Here is a 27518-nt window from a genome sequence, read left to right on the forward strand (position 1 = left end):
GACAAAGGATTTGGGGTCTGGGGGGTTTCTTTTAACAGGGTTTCTCGGAGGGTGGGAACATCAGAGAAAGAACCAATTATTTTTCTCAGTTAGTACATCTTATAAACTTTCTACAAATCAAGGTTACACACACCAAGATAAGAAATAACAGACACCAACTTCTTCAAATGCCCACAGAGGTGTACGAGTATTCTCCACAGAGGGACAGAGGGGGAGAGAGGGGGGGCTTGGTTTCCTGGCAACACAGGAGGGAAAGAAAGGGAAGGCAAGGTAAGCATGCCCTCTCAGCTTCCATAGCTCAGAGGCATTCTGGGACAGGAAAAACAGAGTTACAAACTTCCGTGTTGGAAAGAAGGGTCTCTCTTCTCCCAACCCCGTGCTTTCCTGGGCTAAAGAAACTTCAAGCAGCTGGAAATGCCAGCACGGTCTTCTCTTTACTCTATCCGGCCTCTCGCCGTGGGGCTGAGGAGAGAAACTTCAGTAACCATGGTAACTTGACGCCAGGTAAACAATTAGGAGAAAGAGAAGCTGGGGGGGAGGAAATCACAACTAAAAGATGGGAAAAATACATTTCAAGCTATCAACTACAACAATTATTTCTAATTAATTTTCCTACCTCAGCTCTGCATATGACAAACATAAGATTTCCAAGAAGAATAGACTTGGAGGAGATTGTCATAAAAGTAAGGAGACATTCAAGGTTGATATAAGAAAAAGCTGTTTCCCCAATCCTTTCTCATGTCTTTCCACAAAGTTTATGTAATTATTAATACTATCTTATTTGTTTTTCTCTCCCTTTGAAAGGCGTGCTTATTTTCTTATTTCTTGAAAGACCAATGCTGAAAAGTCAGTGCTTTTAAAGAAAAAATTAGTATAAATCAGCCAACACCTGCAATTAATATATGCAATTTGATAAAAAAGTATTTCAACATAACCTTTATGTGAGGTTACAGATCACAGTAAAAAATTACTTTTGAGCTACTAGAAATACAGTCTTATTTCTTTCTGTAGCTACATATAAATAGAAATCTGTCTTTTCCAATTTATTTTCTTTATTTTTTTCAGACCTGTGTAATATTAAAAACAATTTAAAAAATAAGATGGAACAAAACTCACTGAAATTTCTGAGAGGTAAGATAGACTCATGGGCAATATTACAAGTTCTTGCTTACCCCAAACAACAGTTTTGAACACAGTTTATGGAAACTGTAAACAAATAAAGTTTTGTCTAAATATTTTTAAAGAGGAGATTGAATTGAGAAAAATACATAGTGCTCACTGTTCAGTGAAATTGTAAAATTAAAATCAGAGGTATTGAAGAAGAATTTCAGTTCATAAGATTGTCATAAGAAAATATCTGCCTGTTGCAAACGTAGGCTTGGACTGAGAAAAGAGGAGCCTCCTGTGGCTTATGTTTCAATATACTAAGAACGTCCTCAACTCTTGGTTATGTTTGAAAAAAGAGAGAAATATATTTTCAGTCTAAATGTTATCTGTAGCCACCAAAGTCTGTAGATTTTTAACAGATCTTTTTATGTGGTCTGTGATGTACACGGTGTGTTTATTAATAAGTGTCTTATGATTCTAAATATATTTAAATGTTATCTGAAGTTTGTTACATGAAGTGTTCCTCAGATTTTGGAAAAAATCTAAAAGGATGAAGATGATTATTTGATGCCCACACTTGAAAGGAATTTTTTTCTTGTTTTTAACATTTATTGAAATCTTGTTCGATATACATCTGTTTTCCTCTAAAACTGCTCAGAAACAGTTTTCTAGTTTGGTTTGAGTTAAGCTTCTTTTGCATTCATTCATTTAATTTATATAATGTTCACTTAGATGTCTATGAAAATTTAATAAAAGAGTAAATTAAAGAAAGAAAAACCTTCCTTATAAGAACATTGAAAGTTTTTATAGAAAATTCTACCATGAAGAACAGACTAATTAATTCCACAGTTCTGGCTTGCAATATAAATTGAGAAGAATTATTTGAAGTGCTTATTTGCATGACAGTACCAAGACTGTACTTAAAACTCCTACCTACTTGATAGAGCTATTCAAGAAAAAAGAAAATTATTTTTTCATTCTTTCCAGTAGTGGTAAAATGGGTGACATATATATTCCAGAATTCACATACACATGATTTAGCAAAACTTATTGTATAACTTACTCTTAGGCTAAAGTACACCCTTAACAACTGGAAATAACCATTTTTTCCTTCTTTAGTCCATGGTTGAGTCACTGTGAATTTCACACTATTAATCATAATGAAAACATACAAAAAAGTGTTTGTCTAATTCACAGAAATAAAGTATTTACCCAGCAGGATGTATCAGAGCAGATATTCTCCTGGAGTTCTGCATCCTAATTCTAACCCATTCAGCCACTCAATTTTATTGCAATTAGCATCCTCTTTGATGATTTCTTTCAATCTTTTCAACTTCTTTAAAAACTGTAAATTGATCCAAATTACATCCTCTGATCTAAGTGGAGTTTGGATTTAAACTTCAAGAAGCAGCTTGGCATAGCAGATCTTCTCCTAAAAGGGAATTCAATAAGATTCTGAAATATTTATTTAGATAGACAATGACTGAAATACATGTTATACAACAAAAAAACATTTCATTTAATCTTAGTACCCCAAATTACTGCTTTCATGTTGCAAAATGTAAAGAAATCCCAATTAAAACTCAATTTCTTCAATCGATTTCATTTTTGTAAGTACGGTAAAATGGCAGTATAACCCAAGCTGTAACTATACAGTACCACTCCTTTTCCCCCTCTTATCTGCATCCTTACCTACCTCACAGCTTCAGTGTAATCAGTAGTCAATCATGTTGCATGCATTTTGCAGTGCTTCTGATAGCACCTCTTTCCCTGTAGGGGATTCTTGCTGTTCTTCAGGCACCCCAGCAGAGCACAGCCCTGAGAGTGGCGCCAAGAGTCTGACTCTGATGTATGAAGCCATTTCAGGAATTTTCATAGTAAGACTTCTTTCAGATGCTAGATCTTTCAGAATGTCTAATTCTTGCTTCTAGAATTAACCTTGGGGTCTTTTTGCAGGTGGTGCTTGATGTAGGATATCCATGTAACTGTGCTTCACCCCAGTCTCCCTGAAGGTGCCAGGAGAGGTGTATAGGCACAAGTGCCAATGAAATCAGCCAGTGAAGATAACATGACACAGCTTTTCAGTAGTTTCAGCTGTTTTCCTCCTGTTACTTGTCAGTCCATAACCTGTACCAAGACTCATCACACCTCTTGCATTGTCCTCTGTCACTGCACAGAGTGGCAGAGAGTCAGGCACTCCATTCTTAATTCTCCTGTGAAAGCAGGGCAGATGAGAAGCATTTTCAGAGGGGATCTCTCTCTTTCTACTAATTACAAAGAGAACCTGAGAGGTTTATCACAGGCATAGGTGCCCATGATATAGATGCTTTCAACTAAATGAGATTAATCCACTCTCCATGTGATTAGCCCTTTTAAGATGATGGTGTGGAAGCAATAATAGAAGCAGGCATATACATATACAAGAGGAATTCAAACAGAGTTTGAATATTTTAATTTTTTTTTTTGAATGCCAAGGTTATTTTTAAATTGTAGTAAGGCAACCAGATCAAGGACTCTAACTAGATGAAGTCATGCTGTGCTCAGCAGTATTCCTAGTTTTTTAAGTAGAAATTGAGAGAGATGCCAATGGAAACTACAGTCACTTCTCTCAAGCAGCACTCATAAAGAATGCTGTGAAATCTTCTGCCAGAAAAATATATCTCAGCACAGAAAACCTATGTTTTTGTCACCAGCATTTTAATTAGAAGCTTATCTTGTGATGTTGGCACTAATGATCATGTCAGTGGTGAAAACCAATCCTATTCACAGTTTACTTCTTGTTTACCATTTTCTTAAAAGCTGGAGAAAGCGATTTAAAATGTTAATATTGTCAATAGTTCAATTGGCAAATCAAGAAGAAGGAATAGCAACAATTTTTCTTTTTCTGACATCTTTCTCTCATTCTGTCAATGTAAGAAATAATGCCAGCTGCTGTTTAAATTAAATGGGAACATTAAACTAGATTTTAATTAAAACTGTTTTCCACTATATGTCATTCTTTGTATGTGGCAATAACCTCAGCTTGTGAAACTGTTCCAGGGTAGAACTTTGAAAGTTTTGAGACAGGGAAGTCAACTAACAAGAACCATCTCAGCATCACTGATCCCTGAGGAGTGTAGGATATTTAGGAAAAACAAGGTCAAAGAGGAAAAGGTCTGTCAAAAAGGAAAAGATCACCACAACATTTTGAGGAAGTTAAACCTTTTTTTCTTGTTCTATGAAAGTGTGCAGAGTAGGGCATCTGACAGTCCCCCTTGTCACACCCAGGGCTGTGCTGGCAGGTGCAAGTGGACTGCACATTATCTTTTGGACAGTCAGTGAAATTATGAAAGGATGAAGTAAGCATTTTCAAGGTTATAGTACTATGTGCTTACCCAAGGGGATCCTTCTCAGGGAAAGAGAGGTCGTTCAATATGATCTATTTATTCCAAAACCTGTTGTATAATTATTATTTCAGCTGAATTTCTTTTTCCAGGCTTACGTAGGAGTGTTGAGAACTCCACTGGGGAATATGAATATCTGCATCATACTGAACTTTCATTTGTGTGAATAGTTTAGTCTCAGTTCTGTAGGTTAGTCATGTATTCTGTGTTACCATTTTTATTTATTCAGCAGATTTTTCAGAGCAAACATCTTTCTCTTAGTTTCTGCTGTATTTTTTTCCCTTCCATGTTTGATCCCTATTTCACTTTCACCATTTCTGACTTCTCCTTTTTAATTGTGTCATTACAGAATCACAGAATCACTAGGTTGGAAGAGATCTTCCCAATCTATGAGATGGAAGAGATCGAGTCCAATCCATGCCCTAAGACCTCAACTAAACCATGGCACTGAGTGTCACATCCAATCTTTTTAAACACATCCAGGGTTGGTGACTCCACCACCTCCCCAGGCAGACCATTCCAGTACTTTATCACTCTTTCTGTAAAAAAACTTTTTTCCCAATGTCCAACCTATATTTCACTTGGCACAGCTTAAGACGGTGTCCTCTTGTTCTGTGTCCCAAAGTCTTTTGCTCCAGACAAATATTGTCCCTATCTTCCTCATCCTTATGATAAAGAAAAAAGCCCAATTAGTTTAATAGCTACAGTGGAATCCCAAAGACCAGATAGGATCAGAGACCCACATATCAGAAATGTTCATATCAGTGAATGTTCATTGCAGGGCCTGTATATCTTGGCCACCCCTAAGCTGAATCATGGAGAATTGAACCAGGTGTATCTAGACTATAACTTTAGCAGATAACCTTGTTTTTCTGGGAACTAAATCTGCTTCTGTCCACTTGGAAATTCTGTCTTTAGAGTGTATAGCTCTGACCTCAGTAAAATACCCTTTTAGGGCAGAATTCACTACACTGTGTCATAAGCTCAGAAGGTCATAAACTGAGAATGTAATAAATGAATTTAATTTTGGTTCCCATTTTAATTTATGGGTAGAGAGGTCAAGTTACCTCTTTTTCTGATGGAGATGATGTAAACTATATGTTATATTTTAAAATTAGGCTATTTTCATCCTTGCAACTCTAGGCAGGCAAAGGGCTTCAAAAGAAACAGGTTCATAGAAGAGAATTTCAGTGTTACACTGTATAAAAGTGAGTTCAAAAAAGCAGCAGTCCAGTACTCTCCTTGCTACTGTACAGCCAGTCAGTCTGTACCATGACCTCCTTCACCTTATCTCAAATGAAAAAATATTTGTTCTTCCCTGTTTGCTTGAAAAGTGTTTATAAGTCTTCTTCAACCCTGGAAGTTTTTGCAAATCACAGGTGACAGAGCTCAAAACTAGCTAGTCTCATTGTCACGTATCAACACACACAGTTTTATAGGATGATTGTGCTCTAATATATCCCCACTTAAAAGAAACCAAGTAACTTTATCCAGATGATTTTCCATTCTGAAGAACAGTTTCAGATGATATTTTTTCTAGTTATATAGCTATGTGAAGAAAAAAAAATAATAAAATAACTGAAGCCATCTTAGCTCTTATGCCTAGATATTGTAAACAAAAAAAGAACATTCCTGCAAATGTTCTTTCACCATTGTGTGGTCTGAAAAGTTGTAAAAGAAACACTTTCTTTTCATATATCAAAATGAAAACACTATTTACAAAGAGCAGCTCCTTAGAAATACAAGGATTAGTCTTATTCACAATCACACTCAATAAACCCAAGTATACTGTTAAAGCAGTAAATTGGTAGCAGGAACTCTAAATTGTGACAGATATTTTCATAAAGTTCTTCCTCATGGACAGTGAAGAAAACAGACACTGTTTTGAACACTTGCTTTTAACTCTGATTCACAAGATTTTCAAAATTTAGGTCAGATCATTTCATGGAGTTCAGATACTCTCCTATTAAATTAGTTTGATATACAATGGTAAGGGATCAAATTAAAGACATTTTTAGCCTCTGAGATAATTAAGATCATTATTGATGCATCTTATCATATCACAGAAATCAGCCTTAAAAGTAAAGCCTTTCTAACATTTGAGGTCTTGTTACTGTGGATTTTAGGGTTAGAGAAAGAATTCCACTAAGATAAATGGAAGCAGTAGCATGTAATAAACTGTTATCAGCTTTTTTTATCTGCTATCAGTGAAGCTTTTATAGTGGAAAACTCTCTAAAGTGGCATTTGAAAGAAAGCCCCACTCTCCTAACAAACAAACAAACAAACAAAACCAATCAAACAACATCTTAAAGGGCTCTTAAAGGTAAGTAAAAACTAAATGTTAAAAATAATTGTAAAAAGCATTCAATTTACTGCTTTTTCTGAAGATGTGAAACAGTATTGAAGTCCTTGTATTTAAGCAAAAATTCAATTCCATTTTTAGGTACACTGAAACATCTGCCAAGTTAGTAATTTCTCCAGATTGTTAACTAAGCCCTAAGGGGTTATCTCATGTAGAAGGATGGTGTTGTGTTAGGAGGTTTCCTGGAGCAATTTTACTTCATTATTCTGCCTTCCTAAATTCTTATTTTTAACAAAAATTCAATTTGATTTCCAACTGTATTTTAAGTACTAAGGAAAATAAAAATAGTCTTTTCTTTCAGGGCTCTCTAAAAATGGAACACTAAACCAATAGTTTTAGCCATAGAATCTGAATGGATAGATTCCCATTTTTGGAGGGAAAAAATTTATCCTTCTCAGCTTTTTTTTATGTGGGGAGTGAAATGACTCTTATTCATGCTTCCTGACCTGGATGTAAGCCTAACTCTTTCTCTGTTTACACCCTGTGGAAAAGAAAGGCATTTCTAAAGAAGGGCAGTGCTCATGAGCAGTGAGCTTTGCTCTGTGGAAATAGATTTATGCTGGGGTGTATGCTTTTCTGCCTAAACCCCTGACAGTGCTCTGAGACAATCTGAGCTTCCTGTGCCATGCCTGAGGACCAGAGGAACCTGAGGAACCTCCAAGTGACACTGTGCCACCACCAGGTGCCATTCTCAGGGACTAACTCTGTCCCTGTTTTCCAGAGACAGACATTTGACTAAAATGGAAGTTTGAAAAATTAGTTCAATAATAAGAAAGCTGATATTTGTTTGTACAAATTATTTGATAAAAATTATGTAGTGTTTACAGAAATTAAGACTGGGTCATGAATAATTCAGAAGACAGCAGATTAAATTTGTTGGATAATTTGACAACAAATAACTCAGTTAACTGAAAGTCATGTAAATCTCACATAAAATCCCCATCTGCTATCTCTGGAAAATTTTAATATAGGAATATCCCACTGAAAAAGATCAAACCACTGTCAAATGTCGGATGGGTTCATATTTTTTTGAAAAGAATGTGTAGATTTCTAAAAATACAATACGGATAATTAATTAATTATGATAAACCATCAACAGAAAGATTTTGTAAGCTAAAGAGAAGACTGTTGGAAACAGAAAATTAGTTGAATAAAATTAGATATCAAACTCCTTGGAATGGCTTTCTTTCACTTGTTTTTTCTTAAATAAATCACATTTGCCAAGTAAAGCATGTAAACAAAAGACAATGATGAAGGGCATAAGGGATTTTATAAAAACTGAATAATATTGCATCTGGGCTGTGAAGCTGGGATTGGAGGAAGTAGAAAACATACATAGCTAAAATGATTTAGAAAAATATTGCAATGTATTTTTTGATATACTTGCAAAACCTCAGTGTGTCATTCCCAAATGTAAGCTGCAGCCTGGTATGATGCCAGCAAAATGTACATCCTCTTACAGTTGGTTTCACTTGTTTCTCAAGATAGTTTTATACAACACATTGTCTTGATTTGATAGAAACGTCATTTCACTTCATTTCATACATCCAGAAATGGAAAATGTATTGAATTCAGACTCTCAAGCATAGTATTCATTTTGTTTAGATTTAGCTGGAGTTATTGCATGAGAAGTGAAAGACTGCTGGCAGACTCCTTCAACCATTTCTGGACTTTGTTATAAGTACACCTACACGAGTGTATGCAGAACAGTAATTTTTGCACTCAGTACAATTATACCAAGGATTTCTTACCAGTAAATTGAAATCAAATTGCAGTACTGACTTTTTAAATGCACAATGTATGTTCTTATGTGTGTATGTGTATATAGATATAGTATGGAGCTTGAGTCTACAAGATCTGAGTATTATGCACGTGAACCAATAAACCACCTATATACACATCTAATTTATCTAGATCTTCAAAGTTATTATTCATGCTTAATGTTTTGTGTTGTGTTATGTTATCCAAGCTTAGGTGTTTTGGTGAACCTGCAAGTTTCACCATCTTGCAGAAACCTAATCTGTTTCTGAACAGTTCTGAACTTCAGAACATATATTTTAATATATATTTTTAAATGGCTTTGGCAATGAAATGAAGGGTTCAGAGTTTTGGGAAAATTCTGCTTGGATTTCCATAATTAAACAAAACCCAGTCATGAGAGTAAAAGAAGCAGATTCTAAGTAATTAACAGGTTAAAATGGAATGTGCTGTGGTTTTATACTGAAGGCTTTCAGGTATTATGTCAGGACACAGCACGGGTTCTCTAGAAATGTTCATGTGATGAGGGCATGCTATTGCAAAGTGCCACAGCACCACTCTTGAGGGCAGCCCGATGAACACTGCTGCAATTTCCCTCCTGTTTCAGGAAATGCTGTCTGTTGGAGTGCTGGTACCTGATTCAGTCATTAAATGGACTATTTGTAAAACAAAAAACTGCATTCTCCCCTGCAGCCACCTTCTCATCATGTCCCTTGTGGTCCCAACATAGGAAATTCAGCCTGAACATTCAGCCTTAGGTTAAGTGCTCAGTTACAAACTAGACAGAAGCACTTCTTTGGCTCATTTGGGACACCAATTGTCTGGGCTTAGCTTTTAGCTTCAATGACCTGGGAAGATGCTGAGGCACTGAATAGAGAGTGCTTTTAGGTTTTTACCATGAGAATTTACAGCAGCTCTGCAAAGAAGTAGGAATCAAGAATAAATGGGCAGGTAGATTAAGCTCTCAAGTTTCTTCAACAATTCATAACTGACTGTAACCATGTGAAGCAGCATGAATCCCTGTTAAGCTATAGGGATATTTAAAAACAAAGAATTCATGCATGTTTTAAAAGTGAAATTGGCATGCAAAATCTAATTCTGAGGCTGAAACTTCAGTGACAATCTCTCTCCTTTCCTATGGAAGAGAAAAAACAATAGTGGAAGCATCCAGACATCTTCCTATAACTCTTTTTCTTTTTTTGCCTTGAAAATTCAAACCGTTAAATAGAATTTTAAGGAAATTAGTAGTGAGATCTGTTGTAAATCAGAGAAAGATTTTGTGTTCTGCTAATCTGGCATCTAGAATGAAAATTTGGTGAGAAAGTTTGGCACTGCTGTAATAGCAAAGACAAAACTCATAGCACAGAGTAACAGAACAGAAAAAAATTTGACCATATCTAATAATTTTGCATAATATTCAGTGATATTTTTAAATTATTATGGATTTCAGAAAATATTATATTTTTGATTAATTTACTGTATCTATCTTATTATATAAAATATATATATAATATTATATAAAAATATATATTATTTTACTATATAGTTTCACAGGTGTGGTGATACTGATACCACAATAATTGAATATTCTTTACTGTAGCTGTAGAATTACTGTGAATTCATCATGTTTCATGATCTTTTTGCTCTTGTTCACACAGAACTGGAAGATACAGAGTTATAATTTATTTTTTTTTAATTTTGCTATAAGTTTGTGCTTAGATGTTGTGGTTTAAATCCAGACAGCAGCTGAACCCCACACAGCCACACAGTCACTCATCCCCCCTCCTCACAGTGTGAGAGGAGTCAGATGAAGCATCAAAATTGAGAAAACTCCCAATATAATAAAAAAATAAACAAAACATAAACCAAAACTCAACAATTTTCTCTTCATATACAGTAGATACCAGTTAAAAAGTGGATACATAAGGGAATTAAAAGAGAAAGGGCAATGGGTATATTACATCCTACTTATTCAAGCAGAGAATGTAGAGCTTGCTCATCTTCACTCAAAAAGTCAGTTATAGAACTAAAAATAGAGCTCAAAAGTGGTGTCTACTATGCATCTGTTACAGCAGTGCTAATATTCAGAATTCTGTATCTGACTTTTTAGAAGTATCTGCCAAGGTCATGTTGAAACTAGGTAGATGATTTCAGCAGACAATAGCAGAAATATCAAGAAAGGTCAAAAAAATTTTTTTTCTAAAAAATATTATCATGCAAGGACAGCTGAAACAGTTGTAAATGGCAACAGTCATGAGACTTACAACACAAGAAAATGCCCTAGATACAAAAACAGGTTTTTCCTGAGCCAACTTTGAGTATGGTTCTCAGAAATTCAAATAGATTATTATTCTGATATCAAATCTGCTCATGACATAACAAATTCATGCATAAACATGTAACCTTTGTAACATGATTATATTTGCATTGATGGTGTTGGTAAAAATAAAATGCTACTGGCTTATAAAGAGCAGATTATTAAGTACTAATTGTATCAGACAATATAATAATCAGCTAGAGAAAGTTTCCTTTTCTCATCCACCATATTTTTGCGAACTGGATTACAGGTTCCCTCAAGCAAGGAGTAAAAGGCAAAAATATTTTCTTAAATAAGCCAATGTAAGTCTGAAAAAAATTTAGAGAATCTGGAAATTCTCCAGATGCTCACAAGCATAGCTGCTTTAAATATGTTCTTGTGCCTTTGAAGGGTATATAAAAGCATGTGTGCATGTAAGTTTGTCATAGTAAAAAATAACAGTCTTCATACTGAGTAACAGTTTGGCGCAGCAAGAAGCAGCGTTCTTCATCTGAAGTATCCTGATAACTGATGGCTTCCTTAGCTCTTCAGGTCCCCGGATTCTGGGTTCATGTTGTAAAGAAACCTGGGAAGGCAGAGACTGTACTACTTTTGGCTAAAACTAGACTGGAAGATTTTATGAGCCCACGTTATATCATTCAATGTAATAGGAACCACATACAGACAACCTGATAAGAAGTAAAGCACAAGATGACAAGTCTGCTGTTGGCCAGAGAAGTCACTAGGGAGCTTACACTGGTGTTTTTGCTGTATGTGGCAGAACAGACAACAAATAACCTTGTATAGAGTGGCCTGGTTGAGTAGTACTTGACCCAGAGTAAAACTTTCTTGTATAAAGTTAACCAATAAAATTATCTGAATTGACTTGAGCAAAAGAGTTTATACTGGAACAGTACTTTGTGCCTTCTGCCTGTAATGGTTTTTGCCCAGTGCAGAGAGCCCTATAGACAGAGTTGTGTATAAAAATGATATATGAGCCTATCCTTTACTTGTAAAAGCTCTCAACAAATAATAAAGAACTTAATACCTAATAAAGTAAAATGTAGTTTTTATTAGGCTACCAAACCAAGCACAAATAATTTCAGAATCATTACAGTATAGGCAGAAACAAGTTTCATATTCCCTGTGATGGGTGTCTAGGAATATAATGTGAGGTTCTGCATTTGACCAGTCATTTCACCTGCCTTTTCTTCATCTCTTTTGCTTTTCAGTGATACCAGCTTTATAGCAATACACTGGTCTAAGTGTGATTTAAGTATGCAGAAAATGGAAAATGAATGCTTTTATTCCAGTTTAACTCTTTATTATCTCATTACACAGCCAAAAATGGTAGCAATACTTCTGGAATGCTCATTCACTCATATGAAGAACAGCTTCTGACACTTAAGTTAGCTCTAGGTGCTTACCATACTTAAAGTGTCTAAGAGGGTTAGAAACCCAAATTTTTGGGTTTCTCTGCTAAGAAAATGCACAAGCATTTTGTTTTACGAGTTAAGTGGTCTTTTGAAACTCACCTTAAGTAACTTAACCAGTGCCATAAGAAAAGCCACTACCAGACCCAGAAAAAAAATCTGACCACCCCCCAATTTCTTTATCACAAAAGCGTTCCTTCTTTTTGAGGAGTATACATGTGACCTGAAAAAAGAATATTTGATAGAGCAAACTTTCATTTTTTGTTTTTGTTTGCTGAACTCAAGAAGAATATTGGCCAGCAACCTGAATGAAGAAATTACTTGGATTCTTTCCAGGATTTCACACAGGTTTTCAAATGCCTTTGACTGTCAGTGAGGAGGTGAAAAGAGGCATCTATAGAAAAAAAGGTGCCTAATGACTAAATCACATTGTGATGTGTTGGTAAATTACTTCACAGCATAGGAAGTGCTGTGCATTAGTGCATTAGGAGTTTTATGTTTTTCCATAAAGAGAATAAATACAAATTAAAAAGTCAGAAAAGAAGTCACAGTAACTGTCAAGCAGATAGCTAGATTTAAAAATAAAACTTACTGATGCTGTCTGTTAGTAAACCCACTTTTATTATTTGCTTTCAGCCAAAAACACACAGATTGTCAGCCAGCAAGTACATGAATTATATTATTGTATTATTAAGGAATATAAGTGTAATGTCTTAATGCAAGTAAAATCATTGTCTACTCTTCCTGCATAAGGTTGGTTATTTGAAGTTATTTACTTGATACAATGTGAAGGATCAGAAAGATCAAACTCTGAAGTTTAGAGGTTTTTATCTTATTTGAAGGTTGCCAATCAATTTCAGAAAGTCTTTACTGTGAACACACCCAAAACATCAGACATTTAAGAATTTCTATAGGATTAACCTACAGTCTATTGGATAGCTTTGTAGTAAGAACCAAGTATTCATCCCACATTGGGAAAGTGCAGTCTCTTCATTAAATATATGGGCTGTCTCTGTGCAACACATTTCTGTTTATCTCTATACTTCTATCAGAAACAAAAAACATAGTTAAAGGAGGTAATTAGGGAAAAAGTGAGAAAATTATACCTTCCAAAAAATGCCATCTATCACATCTGTTTTTAACTTAGTGTTACGTATTGTCTACTTAGTTTATTCTGTCATTATTGTGTTTTGCCATAATCTTTTCGTGGTTATTTTTCATATCTATTTTGAGCAATGATATTCTTTAAAAGAAATTTTGTGTCTAGGAAGCGCTATCGTCAGAAGAGATGCATTTGGTTTTCCAGTGTTCACTTAGTTCAACTTTATTCCCAAAGGATAATCAGGACTTAAGAGCATCTGGTAGAGATATTAGGATTGGTACCTGATTGTAATTGTTTTGTCAGCATAATTAGGTCTTTGCAGTTATTAAGCAATTACAGTTGGCATCAATTTTAAATACTTTTCTTTAAACCTAAGTGGTTTATTTCTAATTTTGTGACTCAGTATAAACTTAATTGGTTATGATGATTGAATTAAAGAATGATTACATCTTATAAAACTGTACCTCAGATGTTCTTTAACAGATTTTTGTCCTTCTGATAACATGACACAGCCATTGCAAGTATAAATATATTCCACTGAATTTAATATTAATTCTGAGTAATCACAGCATGAATTGTAATAGTTAATAATAAATTGATGGGAGGAGAAACATCCAGACAGTAGATGTGTTTCGGAATATACTGTGTAGGGTGTTGTTATGCCCTTATGTTTAGCATGATGGATTGTTTCCTTCCAGGAGAGGAAAAAATATGCTCTTTTTTTTTTTGCTATGTGTACTTTTCAGGTCTAATAAAATGCTTCTTGAAACTCGGAATAAATCATCATGCTGGTAAATGAGTATGTAAAAACAGAAGTGCATGTTTCCAAAACAATTAAAGATATAAATATGTAATTTCGAAAATATCACAAGGAAACATTTTCATTTAAGTAAAATTCATCCATTTTCAAGAACTTGGCATAAGTTTAAAAAAAATTCAGATGACACATATTATGCATGTACAATGTTGTAACCACCTGGATCTGAGAAACACTCTCATGTTTAATCTGATGCCAAACATGAGAGGCTTTTCATTGGTAAGTGTGAAGGACAGTGCCTGGACATGTTTGTTACAGTCCCTAAGCCATATTGGGAAGAGGAAGATATGGTGGAAAGGAAGATACATACAGCAGATTTGGGATATTCTTCTCCTCTAGCTCTTAGCTTCTTCCTCTCCCCAGGTTTTATTCAGATATGAGTTATTGAAAGTAACGTTCTTGTGCCAAGTTTAGACAGCTTAAAGGTGCCACTCCATTGACTTTTTCCCATGATGTGCAAAGTCTGCATTAACACTGAATTTCTGTCCACTTCATCCATTTATATATCTCATATGCAAACACATGGATCACATATAACCCTTCTACCAGATGTACTTTTGTCTAAAATAGGTTACTTAGCTTCTGTGTTCTTCAACTTCTACATAAAAACTTCACAGATAAATCAGAGAACCACGGTATAACATATTTTATGGACCAATATTCTTAAAATATGACCAAAAACAATTCATGAAAGGACATAAAGGTTAAAGACAGAGGTCTAGGAATGCTACTTCATGTAAATTATAGAGAAGCTTGAAGAAAATTTTTTCTCACATAAATCCTTACAAATCATGGACCTCCAATTTCATGAGTGTCACATTCTGGCCTCGCTGAAATATTACTTAACAGTATAATTGGCCTGGTGAAGCTGCTTTCATGAATTATAATAATTTACAATAACTGGGTGGCTTATTTAAGTATTTTTTTTTAAAAAAAGTGAGGAAAAGTTATCACAAAGATTCTTTGTGAGTCATTATAAGTTATAGCTTTATTTTTTTGTCACAAAGATCAGAAACATATCATTGCAGAGCTGTGCTATAGTTATTTATTTATGTGTTAGAGAAGCAGACTGTGTTCTGAAGGGATTTAATAATCTCCTTCCATTTCAGTGTTTCATATCAGTTCAGTAACTCTGAGAGATACATAGAAATAAAATAAGAATTTCATTATATTGAAAAAGAAGAATAAGTCAGAGGTCCTAAAGTGCGGCTGTATTTTTATTTTACAGTTGATAAAGAAAGAAAGAAAGAACCTTTTTAGAGAATAAAGGATTACTGCATTAGGAATTCTGCAGCTCACAAAATTGTTGGATAACAAACTAGAATGGATTGGATTACCTTCCAAAAGCGTTTTAGGTGAAAACCATTTCAGACAACAGAGCCATCAATTTAGTAAGTACCCCAAATTTAACAAAATGCTTAAGCTTTTCAACTTCAGACACATGTCTAAATGCCACAGTGAGTGCTTTGCAGAACAGTGATGTACATATGTATATGCTTAAATTTTTGCTCATCTGAGATCTTAATGAATACTCTAACAATCTTCACCTAATATAGAATGATCAGTTTTTCTATCACTAGCAGTCCAGCTAAATTCTGTTTTTTCTCAACCACAGATGTGAAATAAAATCCTTTAGAGTCTGACTGTAAACCACAAATTATGCCTCAGACTTATGAACCTAAGTCAGAGATAAGAAACACTTTAATTTTTATGCACTTAGGCACCAAAATTTGGAGGAAGGAATATAATTCTTGCATTTTTCAAGTTCATGTAACTTTTGTGAAATTTCTTTTCATGTTTACTGTGTCCTTTTCTTTGAGTGATTATTTTCTTGGCAGAAGACACAACAATAACAATCAAAATAAGCTATTCCCTTGAAGATTGTACTGTAAAAGAAGTCGGGAAACAGGATTCAGAGTTTAAAAACTTAATAGTATGAAAGAACTTTGTAGTGTGGTACATACTTGTTTTGCTCAGACAGACAAAGAAAATTCCAACGAACAGCTTAATTGTCCCTTTCCTTACAGATCCAGCTCTTCCTTCTGTAGCATGTATAACTTGATTTTTACAAAGGGAGAAAGAGAAGCTGAAGTACGTGAAGCAGGTTATTGCATATGTTCCCAATATCTGACAATCAAATATTCATGTTCAGCTGCACAAACTGGTGCATATATAACAAACTAGAAGACCTTAAAGAAATAGGAATGCTGCATCCAGTAAGACCTGACACATGCTTAAATAAGAAAGAAAACCAATCTATTTTCAGCCAGTTGTAATTCTGCAATAAGAACAAAAAATACAGTGCAGAGTAAATGTGTGATTCACAGCTCACAAGTCTGACTGATCTTTTAATATTTCATCCTGATAATAATAAAGACTGTGTTTTTCATCATTAAACACATTAAAAAATGGAGGTGTTTGGAAAGTTGTGACATGAACTTTTCAATTTAATTATCCAAGATAAAAATTTTGAAAGAAATATCAACACTATGCAGAGGATATCAGTTTATTTTTAAAATTCCTAGCAATTTTTTGTACAGTAATGCAAAATTTTTGCCCTAGCAATGAGTTTTGGCACTACATGGCAACACACAAGACTATGGAGTTCATGGCGACATTTTCTCTTTTCTGATGTGTTTGTGAGTACAGTGAGATAGAGAGCTGGTTCAGAAAAATGGAGGAAATCTGTGTGTTGTGGTTTAAGCCCTGACAGCAGCCAAGCTGCACACAGCTGCTCACCCACTCTCCCACCAGACAGAGCATTGTAAGGGTAAAAGCTGGAAAACTCGAGGGTTGAGATAAAGATAGTTCCATAGGGAAAGAAAAAGCCACATGCACAAGCAAAGTGAAACAAGGAATTCAGTCACTATTTCCCATGAGCAGACAGATGTTCAGCTGTCTCCAGGAGACCAGGGCCCCATCACACATAGCAGTGACTTGGGAAGACAAAGGCCATCCCCTCTTCTTCCTCCTTCCCCCCAGTTTTATATAGTGACCATGATGTCATATGGTATGGAATAGCCCTTTGGTCAATTGGGATCACCTGTGTCCCCTCCCAACCTCCCACCCCAAACTTTCTTGCCAATGTGGCAGTACGAAAAGCAGAAAAGGCCTTGGCTCCGTGTAAGCTCTGCTCAGTAAAAATAAAAACATTTCTATATTATCAACAATGTGTTCAACACAAGGGCAAAGCACAGACCCATCCCAGCCACTGATAAAAAATTAACTCTTACCCCAGCTGAAATCAGCACACTGCATTAAAGCTCTTCCTTGATTAGCCAATATGAACTCTGGAAGCAAGTCAATGAGACTCTTGTCAGATACACCTCTGCCAATAAGGATGTAAAATCAACATGAATGCATGATTCAGACTGCAATTAAGTAATTGCAGTTTTTAAAGTATTTTTTGTTTTCAAGACAGAAATTTTAGTTTACGAGAAGTTCCAATATATTTGGGTTAACTTATAATACAGTAAAATTTTGATGTATGTATATTTTCTTTTTTAAACAGAAAGCCTAACTTTCCAACAAACTTCACCAGTTCAAAAATACTGCCTAAACAGCAAGATGCGAGTTAATATCATTACTTATTAATTTCTCTGGCTGTTCTAGGGAATTAGAAAGCTCTTTCTCTATTTCCTGTCCACACTAGAGGTACAACCATGGCAGAAGGATATTCCCCTTATCGACATCCAGTAGCCCTTTACAGATTAAGGAGTCGTGTCCTTTTTAATGAGGCACGACATAAGCCTGCATGGACTGAACACTCTGACCTGACTCAACAAAGCACTTGAATATACACTTGAATACACAAGTAGGTAGGGACTTGAATTTGGTACATCTAATTCTCCAATCTGCAGCCAACTCACTATTCTACAATATATATTTTCTAACAGAAGAATTTCCATACATTTTCTTTGTCTGATTCGCCAGCCCATTTCTACATATTAAATAATATTTCTGGTACTATGCCTGGGTTTACTGCATCCTAGAGCGAAATCCTTTTTCCTTTTTTCTAACATTTGATTTTATATACTTCTAATTAGTTCTAACATCAACTGACTCTTTATTCATTATTGAGTAAAGCTTACATAGATGTATTTATTTGGTGATTAATTGAGGCTTTCTTTTTTCTCATTCCCGGCTTCCAAAATATATTTATGCTAAAATATTTTTTAAGGGAAAAATCAAACATACTAATTCCTAATCCCAGGGACTTGTAACTGAATTACATGATTCATAATAAAATTCTAAATCCTGATTGAGAGTGATGGACAGAAATCTCCACACATTTGCACATGTTTTAGACAGCACTCAAGCAGCAAGAGGAAGGCTGCTAATTTGATCCCAAATTGTTTGTAGGAATTTCCTATTATCCATTTTATAATATTTTAATATTATAAAATACTAAAATTTTTAATAGTTTTAATAGTAATAGAAACACTTTCTTTGATTTTGCCAAAAAAAAATACGTGGATGCATACTAAATAAAAACTTCTAGCATATTATGGTTTAAACATATTTATAGGTCTATAGCAAAACATGAAAGTGTAAGAACACTGAAAGAACTTAAGTCAAAAATTACATTTTCTTTTTTATTTCTCCTTTTTTAGACATCATATTTTCCCAGTCTTAATTTACATTAAGGAACTTTATGAGAATGAAAAATATTCTTGCTGAAATCAAGTTATTAAAATCAACAGTTTGAACCTTCACTTGTAAATATATTCATGTTTGTGAAGAAAAATAAGTATGAAAGACCCCCTCAGTCTGGTGGAATTTTTGCCCATATGGTCCATCTGGAGTTTCAGGCAGCGGCAGCAGGAGCAGCAGCAACAGGAGCAGCAGCAGGAGCAGCAGCAGCAAGAGCAGCAGCAGGAGCAGCAGCAGGAGCAGCAGCAGCAGGAGCAGCAGCAGGAGCAGCAGCAGCATGTCTTTCTGGCAAGCTGCTTTGCTGACTTTTAAACCATTTTCTAAGCAAACCTCCCAAAAAAAAGTTGAAAGAGGGTGACAAGCTTAGGGAACTTTTGGACTAGTGATTAACCAAAGCAGGCCACCTTTTTCTAATTAATATCCCTGCTGTTAGCAAATGTTTCTTTCCAGTGTTAAAATGTTAGATTTCTCAGTTGTATGTCAATGCTGCATTAATGTGATATTCCAGTAATCAACTGTGAAAGGCCCCAGATGTATTGTGGAGGAGAAAAAGGAAGCCTTTTATCAAAAGCCAGTTCCTGCTTCCTGAACTATGATACAGCTTCTAAAGTTCCCCTGCAGCTAATAGAGCCCAGTCAGAGCTCAGAACATGGGAGAAGGGAAACACTCACACACACACACCACGTACACTCAGAGTACTGCTCTCCTCACAGAGGTGCAGATGGAGTGGGTGAGGTGCACTGGTCAAAGTAAAACAAATAAAGATAATTTTCCAGGATCTAGTAAAAAGTCTACAGAGCACATAGTTGCACAATTTCTGGAAATTAAAGTTCTGTTTGAGAGAAGTGGCTATAAAAAGAGGCAATCTTTAAAGCTGTAGTAGTATTTTACTTTGAAACAAAAGCACTCTTCTTGTTAAGTTGGAAGGTCAAGATTGAAAAAAAAAAAAAAAATACTAGGCTTAGAAACTGTTTTGTTCTCTTTGCCAAATATTCCAATGGGGTTTGAATGAGCTTAATTATAGTACTGCCTAATTCCATCCCATAAAATTACATACGCACCAAATACTAAAGAAAATGTGTGATTCTGTGTTATTTTTAGCTTTGTGTATTTTTCCTCCACTTTTATTCATTTCACCTTTGAGACTTAAGGTAAACTCCAAGCAGAGACCAGAAAAGCAAATCATTTCCTTTTAATTACTCCTCCAGGAAATCAGTTAATGGAGGTTCACCCTGGGTCATGTAAAACTGCTATCACAAATCTTTAAGCCACAAATGAACTAGAAGCAAAAATCTGTCTGCCACACATGGTGTGACTTTGGGTAATTTTTCCCAGGTGCTTCTTTGACTAATTGAAAAAGAGTAACAAATGCTCTGTGTGGCAAAAAGAAAAAGAATCTCTTGCTCCTTCCTCTAACACACATGTCATGTGCTTTCCCATAACTATGTCATTTGATACAAAATCAACACGGTGTACATTGTAAGTATTATAAAACTGGCTGATATGTTTCCAAAATTAATTTTTAATAAGGAATCACCCTGAAACAGGTGTACTTCCTTGAATCCATTTATATACTCTTTCAGTTAATTCTTCTAAATTATATCAGGAAAATCTGATATATTCTTGCTGCTAAAGTTAGTAGATGAAAAATGGATGACAGAAGACATGAGTAAAAAGGAGGGAAAAAAATCCTACAAACCAGACTAATCCAGACAGCTTGATAAGGTAGACATAAATATGCATCTTCTGTCTTAATATGATGAGCCATAAAGCAAAAAATCTATCCAGGGAGGCAAGGGCTCTGTCAGGGATTAGAAAGGTCGTGGTAGATAATAAGGCAAACATGAGCTCTCACTACAGATCTATAGCTGAAAGGCCGAAAGTAAACCTTGGAAGTTTAAACAGAGGATTATCATTTAGGAAGGATAAATTACCTCTGAATCTGGCAATCACACAATTGCAATTGTGAAGCTTTATCCCCCTTTTAGAGGTCTAGAAAGATGTTGATTGGTTGGAGAGAGTTCAAAGCAGAAGTATGAGATTGATTAAAAGACTAGAAAATGTGCATTATTTTGAAAGCCTTAAGGAGGTAAATTTGCTTACTCTAACAATAGTAAGAGGAAATCTAATCCTAGTATATATCTAGATGGGAAAACAATGTTGTTAATAGAGACTTCTCATTCCAATTATGAGATAAAATGGCTTAAAATGTAAACCAGATAATTTCAGTCTCCAGTTAAGTAAATCTAGGAGAAAATTAAGAAAGCAAGAAATATGTCTCTGTGCATTGCACTGCCATTCTATAAAAAAGGGAGGTATGTCACTACTAGTTTTAACCTGTCATCATAAAGCAACCGAATTTATAAGAGAGGAATTCAATAAAAACATTAGATACATCTTGGTGTGAAGCTAAGAATGACAAATGCAATGTCTTAATAGAATTCTAGAATGAAAGAGGTATGGATGGTTTAAAAAGTAAAAAAATAACAAACAAAAAAACTGGTATGCAATACACAGGAAGACAAAATAAACAAAAACCTAATTAAATAACAAGTTCAATTTCTAAAACAGGATATGCTTCATACCTCAGGCACGAATATGAGAATGCAATGTGATTTGTGTTAGTCCATATGTGATTGTAATCCTGTTCATTTTTGGGTCTTGCACGACAGATATCTGGCACAAAGATTTCACTTTTAAGGACACCGAACACTTAAGACAATTCCATGTTCAAATACAATACTTCCGGTTTTCTCTAACATATGTGCCAGTCTTCATGGGTTTTTTCAAGTCTGTGGTCCTTGTGCAATTCAATAAATGCCTTAATCCAAATGCAAACATTTCATTGCACAGGTCATGTCCTTCAATGATATGAGTCACTGTTCTTATTCAATTAACCTGTGGTGTTACTGGGTGTAACACTTGGGACTTAAGATTTCAGTAGAGTCTATTTTCAGGAGTCCCAGTAGATTCCTATGAAACCTTGACTCTTCCCCTTTGCTACTGCACTTGGCAAAGACCATCTGCATACATATCAAATGAAAAATGGAATACCTTTAAATAATATAATAAATTCTGAGTCCAAGTTTTGTTTTCTAAGTCATTTGACAAAGCTCTATAAGAAAAATTCCCCTCCTTATTAGATGACAAAACATCTGCTCATTCAGTTCAATATGTCAGCATCCCATCTTCCTCTTCCTCTAGACTAACACTGGTCTGTCATTGGTCATGTATGCAAAAATTTCTAAGATGTGGGAAACTATGAATCACAGAATAGGCCAGCAACACATTTTGTATAAATAACGCAATATAAATGCTTCAGTCTTCCAGAACCTTATTCAATTAGCTAAATGTAAAATATGGTATGATAACAACTGTATTTCATGATAAGAGAAACACACATGCATCAGCATATTTAATTGGTGGATAATTCCTCCAGAAATTACCTCAAAAGCCACTACAAGGACATTTCACACTCAGTAACTGTGGAATTATAATTTTTCAGGAAATTGCTTTGTGCTCACCAGGATCTAAATTTCTCTTTAAAGTAAAAATAGAGTTACTATTCCTCTTGGTTTTAAAGGAGTCCTTCCTGCTGGGGATAAATACAATATGAATGATTCATGGGTCTTCTGAAGTGGAAATACAGGCAACATCCTAAAGAATTTGGGTATTAACATTATCATAAAGAAGTTGGGCATCAATGTAAATACTTTATTATTTTGGCAGCAACAAAACTTTATATTAATGGAAATAAAAACATTGTTCAATCCCTTTAGAGGATGAAGATATTTTTTTTACTCAAATGGGGGTGTTGTGGCTGTATCTTTGCATAGTGTATAATGTACATTTTCATATATAGCATAATGAAATACAGGCATTAAATGGCTATATTAATTAGCTGGTGGCAATCAGTGGATCCATCCAAAGGATGTACTAAATTAATTTTGAGAGAAGCAGAAAAAAGACAAAAAGATCCATGGCTAAATGCTATCATCCCTAGAACTTTATGGTTTTATGTTATTCCAAGTTTCTTTGCAAATAAAACAAAGTGTGAAATCGGAAGGACTGAATGATAAGAAACCATGAAAAACTACCCTGAAAGTAAACAGGTGTAATTAAAAAGACAGATTTCCATCATATACAGCAAGAGTTTGAACAGCACAGTCTCAAACAATTTTATCTTAAGAGCAATTCTTTGCCAACTACACTTTTCTTTCTGGGTATCAAAGATCCTGGCTTAAAGCCAAGAGCTGTTGCTGCATTGTTATAATATACAAACATTTCAGAAATGAAAGCGGAAAATATAAGGAGAGGGGGAATAAAAAGGAAGTTCAAATTCATTTGAACAATAATACGAAAAATAAAGATTCTTTATATCTGGAATTTTGGAAAAGCCAGAACATAACACAAGTTTTGTTGTTTTAAGAATTTCTCCTGCTGCTTAATATTTAGGATTTATATATTTAAAACAGAAAGAGCTTTTACCTTTGTGGTTTCCAAATGTAAAAACCTGGAAATAATTAAGCCATTATTTTCACATTTCACTTAAGCAAATAATTTTCTTTATTGCAACTCAGTGATTAAAAAAAAAGTATTATCTTTTTTATTTTTCCAAACTGGCAGTAATCATAGCCAGGACAGGGGAAGGTCCTTGCACTAGAATGGGAGATGTCATGAAAAAAAGCCTAACTCCATCTTCTTTGAGCCCTTCAACAAGTATTTGCACACATTGATAAGATCCATTTACCTTTGATCTGCTGGTCATGCTCTGTCTAATGCATTTTGGGACCCTGTTAGCCCTTCTTTTTCCACAAGGACATATTTCTTGCTCATGCTGAACTTAGCATTTACCAGGAGCCTCAGGTCCTTTTCTGTCAACTGGCTTTTCAATGTACTAGTATCTGGTGGTTTTCTTCCCAAGGCACAGGATTTTACACTTTCTTTTTTCCAAATAACAAACTAGCACTTGCCAGCGTGTTTGTAGGAATGGATTTTGAGTCTGCTGGGAATGCCATCTTTGAAAGGGTTAACTTTCTTTGGGGCCAAAGTTTGCTGTCTAGAGATTACCTGTAGTTTTCCTTGCTTCAAATATATAGATATATTAGTAAGATATTGTCTTTCATGAATTCCAACAGGATCTAAGTATTAGAGCATTTGGACATTCTGTTGGGCATGCTTTGGGTCGATTGAATGCTGTAAGTATAATTACTGTGCTCTGACCTATCTCATTCTCACTCAGTATTTGAAACCTCTTGTATTGGAAAACAAAACTCCTTTTCCTGATATGAAGTGAGAAGGGACTTATGTCAGTCCAGTATGAATAAGTAAAAGGGTGGAATTTATAACATTATCATCATTTGATTAATAAACCAGTTTGCAGCCTAGGTTATAGTTAGACAGTCTTATTCCTTCAAGATGCTGGGGGGAAAGGAGGGGGATTTCCCCTGAAAATCATAGAGTATATTCACAAGATGGTTAACAATAGATTGATAATCTTCCTAAAACTATACGTTACTTAACAAAACACAATAAAATTGATTTTTCAGTGTGGTTGGTGTTTTCAATATTTTGGTGAAATATTAAAGCAATTAATTCTATTAAAATTTCAACACTGGCTGTCATCTTTGCAGATTTTCTTTTTTTCTGAAGGCAACATTTCAAATGCAAGAAGCAGTGTCTTTCCATTTCTTTTAACATTACTTATTAAACTTGCGACCACTGCTCTTATCATTCATCTATCTCCTGCTTGTAAACACAAATTCTTATGGATGATCAATCTATCACCTGAATTTAAGAGTGTATCATATTGTTATGCAGCATTCTAGAAGTATCCAAGGTAAAACAAAACTGAATGTAGCAGGACTTTATATACCATCTGCACCATACTCATAAAAATCTGGAAATCATTCAGAGGTAGTAAGTATGTAACCCCATCAAGCTGCTTACATGGACTCTCAGGGGTCAAATAGCACTTCAGTGTTTATGAATGTACTAGCTGTTGTCTGTGAATGTGCTGTGCCCTTGTACACTGCCTGCTCATGAATGGACTTCTTTACCCTTCTCAGTTTCCGTACTGCTCAGGCTCCCCTGACTAATATGTGTGCCACAATATCATATATCCAGGTTTTATTGAACTGTAGACTCGTGAGGTTATGGAAGTATAAGTGTGCTTCCAGACTCAGGAGGGTGCTAGGCACAGCTTGATCTATTTAGTCAGATATCAGTAAAATGCTATTTTTTCAAGAAGTCCCTCAGGGTTTTAAGACTTTGGAATAGGTAACAAAAACATGCAGACCTTGGTTTGAAAGATAGCACATCAAAATACAAAGGATCCAGTCAAATGCACTGGAAAACAAATGGGTGCTCAATTTTTAATTTGGGCTGGCTAAAACTAATGCTATGGTCTTTGAGCACTCATGGCTTCCCAGAAGCAATTAATTTTCAACAGCAATTTTTTCAACAATGTCCTCAACTACTCACTGCCTCTATTGCCTCACATTATGACAAGTTGCCAATAATATGAAAGAAAAATGATCAGATTATGGAAAGTGAGAATATGGATGATATCTTTTGGAACTACTTGACTGCATTTTCCCTTCTGGTTTCATACTTAACGATTCTGTATTATATAACATTAATATTATAATTTTCAATAGCAATAGATGGATAACATAAAATATAGAAAATATATTACGTTCTTCCTGAAAGCTACCATCTGTAACTTAAAGACCAAATAATATAATTATATAGAATATATAAATACTTTTAACCACATAGGAAAGGAATGTATTGAATCTTTGATCATCCTACGGGTCATACTAAGCTAATGTCAATTCCCAGTGACTACAAAGGGCATGGATTAAATCCACAGAGTGTTGGAACATTGGGTGGAAACAATTAGGTTTCATTACTACAAATCTCAGAATTTCCCAGTCTCCTTAGCCTGGTTATAAAAAAAATCAGGAACATGTATTGGTGCAGTAACCTGTAGCAATAATTTGTTGCATGGAAGGTAAAAATCCCCTTCACAAACTATTCCAGAGGTAATAGTTTCATTTTCAAAATCATTTAGGACATGAGTTGCACATTTTTAGCACCCCATAGTGGGCCAGCTCTTTGTATAAACAAACAGATACTCTGTGTCTCCAAAATCTGAATCCTGTACTAAGCAATAGCATCTTTAAATTATCAAGGTTTCACTACTAAAGTAACATTATCCTTGAAGCCAATAATGGTATTTTAAATGATGAAATCTTGCCATTTAATTGCTATATTAAGCATTTCAAACCTGTGTATGAAATATTAACTCATAATGTTATCATTATAATTGCTCTAGAGGATTAAAGTCTTCTTAAGTAAGCTGATATATTAAACAGGCTTCTTAATTTCATTAATTGAGGCATGCATCCCAGATGCTTCCACCAGGAAGTGACTGTTTTGCAGTCCATTGAACTACCACAGAGGAAGCTTCAGAGGGACCTCATCTCTCAAACAAAAGCCCAAAAGACTGTCGTCAACTGGATCAATCACCCACTGCTCAGTCCAGGTGTAGCTTTATTTAAATAACCTAAATAATTAAATGCATTGATACAAATAAAAAAATAAACAAGGGACAGGAAGAGAAAAAGAATGCAATTGCTTATTTTGATACTCTACCTTTCTTATTATTTAGGTAATTTTTAAAAAAATTGTCTCAAATATGTAAAGATGCTGTTAGGACATTACAGTCTAGAAGTCAGCAGCTTCTAGATAATAAAAATTATTTTTCTTTAGTGGAAGAGAGTTAAACACTGTAAATTCAGTTGCCACAGACTAAGAGTATGCATAATGTCATGCAGTTACTTTTAGACAGTGATTGAACTGGTAGGAATAAAGCTCTTATTTCAACAATATTTCTGCTAATCTCCATGAAAAATCTACCAATGACCAACACAGAAGACTTTTTCTGTAAACTGCACTTCCTTCACACTGGCAGGACCCTACCAAATTTGATGGGAGCTCTCATTCATGGCTCCTCTCTCTGTCCTGCGGTCTCTCTGGATTTTGATTCTACAAGCTCATATCAGCCCTTTTTAACAAAAAAGAATTATTTTATTCCCCATGTTACTAAAGTAAGTGTTACTCATTAAGACCCAAATAAAGAGTATATGAATGATTTAGCTCTGCTCACATCACTCTCTGGTGCAATGTGGAGACACAGTCATGCTCAGCTTGGTGTTAGCTGGGTGACTAACAGGATCTGGCTATTTCCTCCAAGTAGAGACAGAAATAGAGTTCACATGGTTGAAGTTACTGAGCATACTAAGAAGGATAAAATATTACAGTTTTGTCTGTGAAGCAAAGAACTGAGACATCAAATGACCTCACAACCATCTTTGACTTTATCTCCTTCAGATCCATGAACCAATTCAATAACTTTTCCATATTTTCTTTGACTGTTTTCAGAAAAAAAGAAAGGCATCTGAGTATCTGAACTTTTAAACTGCTCTTTGTCAGTCAGTTTTAAATTTGTAGCTCCACATAGTATCTCCTTAGCTGAGATAGGAAAAGGATAGCCAAGTATGTTTATGTGAAGTTCTGTTGATTATTCCCTGAAAAAAGAT

Source organism: Poecile atricapillus, chromosome Z (genome assembly GCF_030490865.1).
Source record: "Poecile atricapillus isolate bPoeAtr1 chromosome Z, bPoeAtr1.hap1, whole genome shotgun sequence".
NCBI lineage: Eukaryota > Metazoa > Chordata > Aves > Passeriformes > Paridae > Poecile > Poecile atricapillus.